The sequence below is a fragment of the Dermacentor variabilis genome, chromosome 6, assembly GCF_050947875.1.
Source record: "Dermacentor variabilis isolate Ectoservices chromosome 6, ASM5094787v1, whole genome shotgun sequence".
NCBI lineage: Eukaryota > Metazoa > Arthropoda > Arachnida > Ixodida > Ixodidae > Dermacentor > Dermacentor variabilis.
Window position 1 is genome coordinate 123,988,831 of NC_134573.1, and position 11,548 is coordinate 124,000,378.

Consider the following 11,548-nt stretch of genomic DNA (forward strand, 5'->3'; position numbering starts at 1 on the left):
ACACACTATACTCAAAATTAGTGTAGGCTTCCTTAGTGCTCGGCTCTCAGAACGAACCGTAAATGGCTGCGTCACTGGTAAACTTACCAGGGGAAGCTTGCTCGACATCATGAGAAAACGAACAACACCCAAAACTGCCAAAGCATCTACAAAACAAACAAACGAACAAAAAAAAATCAACAGCCGCCTACCCTATCGGAATAGGTGGAGCTGTACTTGCGATGCCCCATTATTAGACGAAGCGTTGAAGCAGGGAATAAAGCAAGTGAGATCGGTAAACAAATATGGTCGCACAACGCGTACTTGAAAACTAGAAAGCAACAAAATAAACAGCCTCCAAAGAACGTGAAATCTAATGCCGAGCTGCAGATAGTCAGAGAGAAGAGACCGGACAGTGCAAGCAAAGGGCATAGGAAAGAAAATCCGAACAGTGACCGTCTTGCGAAAGTTAAACGGCAACATGATGTTTATCATGTACCGTGCATCTGAAAGTTATAAGACATCGTGAATTCTGCCCAGAAACATGGGCAAAAATGGGCTGCCCAGAAACATGTCAATTGAAATTTTCCTGCAACAGCACTGGTAAGCAAGTACAACAGAATCAGCGCTTTCTTATGCGGTGTGCTAATAAAGCCGGCATTGAGTATTTATACTTTCGATATTAAAACTCGGTGCGCTGTTTACAAATATGCCCTGACAAGAAGAAAGAGTTAACTGAAGCTGACTTCCGACCTCGCAGCGTCAAGTTGGTTCGAGAAAGAATAGGTAGATGTTCTTCCGCACTAGATTCATTTCTGTTGCTTAATTCCCTATATTTCTGTTATATACCTTAAATATTTATATCTAGAAAGTTATTATAGATAACATACAAGATGAAGAAATAAAATATAACAAGTAGAAGACCACCGACGGAAGCATTTGGACAAGAGAGCTTATATCTCATAAAAGCTTGCGATTTCCTGTAAATGTGAGGCCGTTCGCGTACGTTCAGCACACCTCGAGTTTCCGTTAGATACATCCAAAGTGGGCGAAGTCCGCCTCTACGCTATAAAGTAAAGCTTGTCTAACTGAAGGATCCATACCTCTCCCATCCAGCAAAGCGGCGGAATGCTTTAGGCATCAGACCACAATAGTTACCTACAAGGCCAAATAACTATTTGTCATCTCGCTCGTTTCCTGTATTCGAGCATAAGCAAATTTAGCGCCCTTCCACTGTGTAAAGAAGGATAACTAGCGTATCTGTATTTGTAAGACTATATTGACAACTACATTTCTTTATATTGATTGCTAAAGGATTGCCATATTGATTCAATAAAGACACATACACGAAATTTCGTGATTTCTATCTTCTTCATTTTGTCTCATTCGCTATCACAGTGACCATAGCTTTGTGGTCGCTGTGGTACACCGCGATCAGTTCTAGTGATATGCTAAAAAAGTTCTTTTCAAAGGTTAAATCTATACATGACCGGTCGAGCGTGGTCGGCACATTGACATCCGCGTAGCATTTAGTTCCAAATCGTTACAACCGGAAGGTCACTATCCACTTGCCGTCGGGGCACGCTAGGCCGACGTTAAAGTCAACGATTGGTGCGTGCACTATTGCGTTTTATTATGCTTTTCGACCCTCCAATGGGACCGAAGGAGCGTCGCCATGTCACGTTTTCTATGTGACCATTAAGGTCATGCGTCATAACATGCTGGGTAAGATTATTACATTGAGAGCGAGCCGCCACTAATAGCATCACGCGGAAATGGTAATACACTTTATACGTAGACGGACGATGATAACGCCCAAAGCGACCGCCAGGACTTTTTTTTTTTCTGCGCATGTGCATGGGGTTGCGCCGGAGTAGTTTTCGGCGTACCGGCGACCCACGGACGGACGGCCGAATCGTCTAGCCATGTACAGCTTCGCTATAAGATCTTGTATAAAATATTTGTCCCAATCAATCGTCTCGTACTAGGTCCTCATTGCACGCATACTTCTCTTTTTCCAAAGTTTCGCTTTGAAATTAGCGTTTGACGTGCGCCAGTATCTCGCATGCTTCCTTCGCGACAGCTAGCACTTTGAGACGCTGTGTTAGAACGCATAGCGATCAGGACCTTCTCACATTGTCCATCGGGAGAACTAGACGCCTCTAAATCGGATGAAGTTTGCCAACGATTCTATCGCATTAAAATGGATTGACATGCTCCAAGCAACGCCAAACAGCATCACTTAGGTTTTGGCGCACGAACAAAACAACAATTCTGGGTCTTACGTGCCAAAACCGCTATACGTTTACAAGGCGTGCACGCCGTAGTGGAGGAGGTGGGTGGGAGGGGAAATGCCCGAATAATTTCGAACACCTGGGGTTCCTTAACGTTCACCCAATGCACGGTATACGGGCATTCTTGCGCTTCGCCCCTATCGACATACGGCCGCCGCGGCTGCGATTCCGTCTCGCGGCGTCAGTCTTAGTAGTGCCACACAGCTACTCCACTACGACGGGTGCTCGTATAATTTCAAACCTTAGCATAAGCTACATTGGATATCCTGCATATGCAAGAACACTTAGTCTTCCTCGTTCAGCTGAACGATATGACGTTTCCTTTCTTCTTTCTTTCCTACTGGCGTATATAAGATATCAGTCGAAATTATTCCTATAGTATTTATGGAAATGTGCAGTTTCATTTTCGTTTATTCGTATAGCGTAAAGATTGAGCAGGTCGCTTCGAACTGCCGACTTATAGAACAGATGATGATATTGGAAATATGTTAGGACTTATAGATAACTTCATGGAAACCTGCACTTTTGCCTGTAGCCTGATTTGTACGTACTCTTTTCGCCACTGTTAACATAACACTCTTTTAATGTTGCTCACGGTTGTTTTTGTCCGTTTTGGATGCAGCTAGCTTTAAAAAAATATCCCTTCCTAAAATAACGAATGAACAAAACACACGCCAAAAATTCAGAAATTGCAAATATTACGGTTCCTCTTCGCAACCGCTACTTTGCGTGCTTCCAAACCACTAGTCGCCTCCGCTTTCGGCGGTGTTCAAGCGATGCACGGAATAAGCAGAAGCTGTGAACTTACAAGAATGCAACCTCACAATAAATATAGACATAGCGAAGCTCCTACGGCAAAGGGGAAGCGAAGCGCACTTTTTGGAGGGTAAATACGGGGTCCAGAGCTGTTTTGCATAGAACGAAGTCTTGCAGCCTCGCCGGTGCATTTAGCGCCACGTGGCCGAGATATAAACTTGAATCGAAGCCGTCGAGACTTTCAAGAGAGCCACCGGCTCCCTCCAGCTCAAAAAGGCGCCGCATCAGAAGGGTTTGCGGGCGTCACAAGCAGCGGAGTTAACGAGTATACGACAGCTATATCGGGGCGTCTTCCATCATGGACGAAGGCAAAAAAGAATAGGAGAGAGCTTCAGTTGGCACGCTTGAAGCCCAATCATTAAATAATACTTGGAAAAGCCTCATGGAAAAAAATTGCCGATGACTACGTTACTTCCTTATGCTAAATTTGAGTGCAGCTCTTCAGTTGTTTCGGCTTTTCGATATATTGAGGTAGAGAATTCGAGGAAGACGTGCATTAAGAGTTACACACAACGTTTTATTCTTGACGCACATTCTTTCTTCAAGAAACACTCCACTCCAATTTCTTGAGTGCCATGAAGGAAGCTTTGTGGTTGAAGAAATAGATGGATATATCCTAAACTTGCTGCTACAATACCTGGTTCAGCGTATAGCGCACCTCCAGATTCTGGCTGCGGCGGGGCTGGGCCTGTGCTCGGAACTTTCACCGGTCGCCTCGCCCGTGGTTCAGAAAGAACTGACTGAGAATAAGCTATTTATCTAGAGAGACGGAGTATATATAATGTAAACCATCTGTGAGCCTTGGACAATTCGCCTGGTGCGGAACATTTCGCACCAGCCGCCGCAAACGAAGCGTGGCTTGGCGTAACTGCCACGCTTATCGGGAGGTCGCGGGAGGCAGCGCGTAGGCGCATAGGAACGCTGTGCGGCGAAGAGATGGCGGCGACTGACTGACGCCGCTGACGCTGCTAGCGAGTCAACTGAAGGTGGTTCTGCGTTTCGGCTTGAGCAGCGCGCACCGCGATCCGCTGATACCCAGCCGGCGTTTCGGCAACCGGAGAACACCGCATGCTCTCGCAACGTCGCCGCCACGGAGGAGGAGGAGGAGGAGGGGGCGTGAAGGGGTGCACGTTTAGGTACACGCAGCGGCAAACGGCGGCGGCTACGCGTTTCGGCTTGGACAGCAGCACATCAGCGAAATCAGCCTCCACCGAGCCGGCGCTCTGATTGCCGCCACACAGGGCTGGCATTGGAAGAGGAGCGAAGAGAGCAAGCCTCGCGCCGTGCGCGAGAGATGGCGCCAGGAGCGAGCGCAGCAAGCGCAGTGCGCTGGCCATGGCTACGGAGCTGGTTACGGCGAGGCACAACGACGCCGCGAAACGCAGGAACGGGTGCCAAAGAGCTGCGCTCGAAAAGAAAGGTTCTCAGCACACCGATAAGCAAGCTGCAATTTCTAGCACGCCGAGGTCACGGAGAGTATGCAGGGTCCACAGTGACGAGGGCGTCACTAAAATTGATAATGATGCCTTCAGTGAGGTCCCGCAACGACGGATGTCCTCTTTCCTTAGAGTCAACGCGCAAATCACGTCTGAAGCGGCGTAGGGGCTGAGTTGAAGGAGAGTGTCTTGTCGAGACTACGCCTGACGCCATGATCCCTGCTAGCCTTTTTCCTTCCTGCTTGCTTTCTATCGCCACGGAAAAGTGAGAAGAACGATCTTTCCCCAATTTAAACTAACACACCTTTTCTTCGTGCCTGCCTCCCATGGAAGTTTCACGCTAAGATTTTGTGGGATTAAGGCACTCAAACACTTCGGTTATCCCCGGCACCACTAGTGATATGTGAATGTTTCTGCGTTTTGTAATGGATTCGTCCAGAAATCAAATGGTTTTCTGGAGAGTAGTTATTGTGCGTGTTAGCCTGCAAATGTCTCTCAAGAACATTGACCTACTTCAAGTACTGCATAAATTCATTTAGTTAGGAAATTTCCAATAAATAAATATAAATATCTTGTGTGTGTCACTTTATCAATACTCCTAAATTATAGTTAGTAATCTTGCCTCACTAATCGGTAACTATTTTGCGCATTCTATAATTTCATTATTGTTTGCAATGCTCTAAAAAGGTATTTAGTGGTAGACATTAGATAATTGTAAATTTATTAATAAATTACTTATGTTTTACACAGAAACGTTAGGAGATTTTAGTACAGCTTAAAATACAATACATATTCTTACATATCCAACGTAAACTAGAAAAGTAACTAAAACAAGTAAGCATCCGCAAAGCCATGAACCGACGCCACAATGCAACGTTTACTTTTTTCCCAATAAATACAAATTCCACAAAATTTCCCACATGCAGTAATGCAGAAACAAACAAGCAAAAAACTAAGGCAACAATAATATGGCCCTGTTTCTGTTGGAGCAAATGAGGAATGCGTGTAGAGAGAATGTACATCCTTGTAATTCGGGATGATGGAAAAATTCATAATTCTAAGAAAAATGAATGCATGGATCATTTATAGGTTATGACAAAAGCCGCTTTTATTGAAGTGTGACATGACTTCCGGCTCATCCGGAGAGAAATTAAAGAAGGCTAGCTTCATTCTATATCTTGAATCTTTTGTAATGCACAGCTGATATATAAATTTGACAGAACAGGCTGTATTGTTTGACTCAGTGATCGCAAATTTGCAGGAGTTATCAGTTTGGTTGGTGATGCCTGTCGAAAAGGAATGCGGATCAAAAGAACAGCCTTCTTCGGTAAGCTTTGAACTTTATTGATATATTTCTCTTAGCACACGTTTTACTGTATTTCGATGTAAGAAACATTCACTGGCCTATTGACATTTAAAATCAAGAAAGGTGATAATTCTCGGGCTATTTTCACACCCTTCTTAAAGCCTATTTGCTGTGGACAGTGGCGCACCAGGCACGTACCCTCCCCCCCCCCTCACATCCCCGGAAGTTTAGCCTGCCTAGCGGCCCTCTCCACTCCCACCGAAAAAAAATGCCTAGCTATGCCACTGGTTCTGGACATTGTTACATTAGGCAGCACATAAAACTAAGGGCTCACTGTCTAAGCATAAATTCGTGCTAAGCTTAAGTTCCCGCATTGAAATTGGGAAGTGTGAAAAAGAAGGGTGCGGAATACAAAACTTGCTAGTGTCCGCAGGTTGTTTGCTTTAAAAGGGGCTCGACATCGTCGGCGTAAAGAGGCAATCTACATAAACAGCACAGCTGCCGCGGAACCTTTCCCCCTTCTCGCCTCAGCACTGCAGGCTAACCTTTTACGTAAATTCAAGCTCCTTCATTTCGTTACAAAACACGTCATCTTCGGTAAGAATTTGTCATTTTTGATAGAGTGGATTCCATTGATTTCTCGTTTAAGAAAGACGCGTTGCATGCGTCTTACTTTCTTTTTTACGTGCAGTTGGCGCTGTATCACAGGCAGGCATGTCAAGAAAAGTGTAGGAGGCCCTCAGCATTCGGCAAATTGCAGCAGTGGTTTAGCGAACGTATCGTTCATGAGCTAACAACGATAAATGTTCATCTGATTAGCAGCTCTTAGTATACGCTCTCGAGCAACACTGGTTTCTATGCAGAGCCCCAACGAGTAGTAGATGACCTCTCTGTCTCCACATCAAAATCTGTCTCTATGTATCAGGGATTTCTGACTTGGCTAGCTCTCGTGGTAAAGCGCGCGCATTCTTCGACAGAACTTCTCGTGGCATACGATATCCTTCCAACATCGGGAAAAGCTGTTCTGATATATATATATATATATATATAAGAAATAAAGGTACACACGCATAACACAACAGCGGCCCTAACTATGCTGCGTTAGGAGAGTCTGTATTGATCTTGCGCGTTCTGCTTTCTGTGTCCTTTTCAGAGTAAGCGAGCATAAAAAATAAAGACTGCTTTGTAGGAAAGAAGACGAAGACGAGCGACATACGGACATCCGAGAGCAAACAGACTAGGATTAGCGACGAAAAAAAACATAAAGGAAAGAAATAACAGAGAGAACCAAAGCTGCGAAAACGCGACAGAGACTGACCTTCCAGCACAAATGTGTAGAAAAAAAGAATGCTGGACACGGACCACGTCGTAAAAGATAAATGAGGACAAGCGGTCCGTTTGTGCCGCACACGACGCCCCGGAAACAGGACAGGGTGCCTCCTAGGCGGGCACACGCTATAATGCTTCGCGCAAGCCTGTCTGAACCAGTGCTGCCGAACGTAAAGGGATTTGGCCCGAGCTAGTCTGCAATTGCAGCCGGTATCTTGCACTGGTAGTATCCATGTCAAATACTAGCACAAGTTTTAACCGGATAAAGTATCGTAAATGACGCATTTATATTCATTCATGTAGGCTGTAACTATATTGCACTCAGCATGGACGTGCACGCTATGTAGTTATTATTAGAAGCGAGTGTTTTTCTTTTTCTTCCCGACTTAGTGTTTGAGCTTGGAAAGGAGCCTGATTGTGTAGCGAGATTTGTGAAACATTTATTTGTTTTCTGGGAGCACTCTAAGCGACTGTAAAAGCATTTCCAAAGCCTGAATAATTCAAATAAGAAATTATTCAAAGCATGCATTCTAAGGTGGCTGATGCATAACAAACAGCTGTTGCAAAAGCTCTCGTTATAATTAGCCCTTGGTTACTTCCGCAGGAACTACGTCTTATGGAGCCTTCGTGTTTATTGCAAGCTATATTCTCGATCGTGCATTCTGTACCATTAGATACAGAGAACAGATACGGCGAACAACTATAAGACAGCACATGCCCCTTTGAATATTTATTTTACCTGCTTTCTGGTAGTAATCCAGAAGTGGTTACAACAGTTACCTGTCATTACGTGTAGCTCATCATTCTTAACTATCATACGATCCAACGGCTCACGGGCGGTTACAGAGGTTGTCCGATGTACTGAAACGTCACGAAATCAGACATCCTGCTTTCGTCAGCATTTAGCAGTTACTCTGCAAATTGACTGTAAGTCACGCATATTGACTAAAGGACGCTTAAACACAGCATACTTAAACATACGCTGTAACAAGTAAGAACTTGATATGTTAAATGCGAAGGTGTTCTAAAGATGGATATACAGAGTACTCACCGTGATGGTTTCCCTGGATCGCGCGCACATTATATAGTCCTACTGAAATCATACTTGTGTAGCTAGGCTCTGGCCACATTTTCATGTCGAATAACCTTTTTTTTAGACTCGGGGTTTCAGAACGTGGTCTATACGTGAGCTTCATCTAACGAACTGTATCGCGAATAAATTGAAACTGGCAGTTGTGCCCGAAAGGCGAAGCATTGGTAGGGATATAAAAATATTAGACAACTATACACGACGTAAGGCGCGTAGTGTTATCAGCCGTATGAATTGCACAAAAATTTCCACCAACTTATTCATCAAAACGCATGGTGTCACCTGCGCACGTGCGCCCAGGCAAACATGAATAAATCTCACTCGATGACCGCGTACACTCGCTGACGCATGGCTGGCGTAATGAGAAGTGTGAACATAGCTGAGCAAACGCTTCTGCTGCCTCTCGCTTCAACGCGACTCCGACTCTTCAGGTTACGCGACCTCTTGACGTGTCCACATAATTGCTATTGCAATAAAAACAGTTAATCCACCACACGTTGTTAATTGTATGTGCCTCCGGTGTGATGTTTAGCCTGAAAATTGCCCTGTAACCCAATTAACACCCTTGAAGGTGTAATCTGTCTTTAGACCACACTTTAGACCTCCACGGGTGTAGGGGTTTGATTTATTGAAATATTTGTACCCTTAAGGTAGCTGAAGGGTATAAATCAGTTTATGGTGTCGTGATGGCTTCACTCCTTCTGTTGGTTCCATTAGTGGAAGCGCTTTTATGTGTGTCATCTCTGTCCGCATGCAATAAATCATAATAACATGGAACCTGAATATGAAGCGAAAATTAAATTACGAAGTTTAACGGCCTAAAGTAACGCATGTATCAAGAAAGATGCTCTACTGTGGCTTCCCGAATAAACTTGACGAACAGGGATACTCTGACGTATACTTACGCTACAGCACGGTACGCGAATGTTTTTTTTTCATGCATGCCCCATTGGAATGCAGCCGCCGCTGCCAGGAATCGATCCCATGACCGCGTTCTCAGCAGCACGGTAGCTGCGCAGTCACTGAGCTACCATGGTTGGTAACCTAACCTGCGGCATACATGTCACAAACGACCAGAATAATGAAGGCGATAAAATATAAAACATCGGCGATTTGCAGCCTTCGATAAAAAATTTCAAGCTCTTTATGATCATCAAGGGGTCGTGCTGAATAAATAGATAGCAAGGAGATTAGTGGTAGAGGAACATGCGTATTGCTGCGAACTTTGCACAGGTCAATTTAAGGGAGGGCGTTCGAAGCGCGGTTCTCGACTTTTACGATATCGCAGACCATAAACCTATGGTGAAATCTCAGGGCTGGCCACTTCAGGCTATCTATAAATGGTACACCGCACATATTGAAATATGCTCCAGCTGTGAATGCAGGAATCAAAACGATCTGTTGGGATAAAGTGCGCAAACCATTTGGCAGTGGCTTAAGATACAAATTTCTAAGAAAACTGGCAAGAAGTGCTTTCAACTTACTAAGTTGAAAGGTACTGTGGAAGCGTTTCGTCTCTGTTGTTTTTGCTTTATCAGAGATCGTTATATGTATAAAAATAAAGATTCTGCAAAAGGTGACCCAACTACTTCGTGTCACTTATCTAAGCTGAAAGTCTTGATAAGCTTGCGAATCATAAAAGCAAGCACTAGGTTGTTATTGTTTCGGTAATTACGATAGGCGTATTGAGCAATCCTGACGAAGAGAAAGCGTTGCGGTGTGTGGCTGTTATCGACATAACCTGGTGTTGTAGCATTTCCATTTCAAATGTAATGAAGAATACGTAACTTGAACACACTAAAAATTTTGAAAGGTATTCTGGCTCAATCAAGATAAGCTAATCAGGTAAATACTAGAGGTAGGAAAGTATTAGAACTTTCAAATATGAAAAGAGTAATTCACACTAACAATTAGTATTCAAAGATAAAGTATTTCGTATTTTCGTATATTCAAAACTAATCAACTATTTCCCTAAAACCGAATAGTAATGTTAGGCTACTGTTTTCCACCTGCTAAACAAGGTATCGTAATTTATCAGAAGTGAGGCAATGACACAAGTTTTCGAAGCAGTGCAGAAACGAAATGGCTAATCTATGCTTTGCTTTTTGGTTTCGCGGTGGAAGTCTGCATAGCAACGTGTGATTTTTGCTTGTATTCTGCTATATCGTGTTTTTTGGCAGTCTAGTCAGTAAGCAATCTTATCTCTTGCGCTATAGCCTGTGATGCTTTCTTTCTAAGGGGCACTTTTGTTTACACGTGATGAATAAAGCGAATATTAAAGCAGCCATTGGAGCCAAAACTATCGGGGAAACCATTTTATGTAGAGGGAGAGAGAGAGAAGGACCACACCGCGAGATTGGCTGTTAAGGTATAGTGTCTCGTACTCATAAAAAGTGATACTTGTTTTCGTAAATTCGCGAAGTGTCTATTGAACTTCAGATGAACGGAACGATCTTGCAGAGTCACCTTTATTGTTTTACAATACCATATAAAGAATCGAGCTGCTGATACCTAATAAACTCGTGCATTACAAGATAAATTCTCGGATACGGTTTAACGGTCGCGCGTATAACAGCGCAGTTCGACGATGGTGATGTTCTCAAAGAATAAAATCTCCATAGGCACAGACTTAAATGTATGTGAGCCCATGTAAGGAGAAAGGCGATAAGCAATCAATCATTTCCGTGCCTGTTGCATGGATCTCTTGGAATATTCGGATTGAAGGATGCTTGAGTGCATGCGAGTGTATCGGGTAATTCATTCATTCGTTCACAAAACTTTATTAGTGTCCTGAAGCCCGGTCCTTTCAGACCGAGGCAGGTCGCGTCCACGTCGGCACCGCCAGGCTGAGCCTTATGGTGACATCGTGGACCCTCTGGACAGCCCGTAGTTGATCTTGATATGAACAGCTTTGTATCATCTTGAGTCAGTAAAACCATTTTTCTTCGGGGTCGGCGAGAGTCGCGGGACAGCCCGCCAGCATGTGTCTGATGTCAAGGATGTCATCGCACACGTTACATTCTTTCCTAATTTCTATTTCGGGGTGAATTTTATGTATGAAATACGAAGTGGGGTACGTCCAGGTTTACAGTAAACGTAGCGTGACTGCCTCGGCCCTGTTAAACTTTACGTGTGGCAGTGGGAATTGCCTACGCCCGAAGTAGTAATATTTAGTGATTTTGTTGTAAGTTAATAAATGATATTTAAGTTCCCTGGAATGGTAGTGGGCGTACGGAATGGTGGTGGGCCAGATACTTGATTTCGTTTAAAAAAATCAAATTATGGGATTTTACGTGCC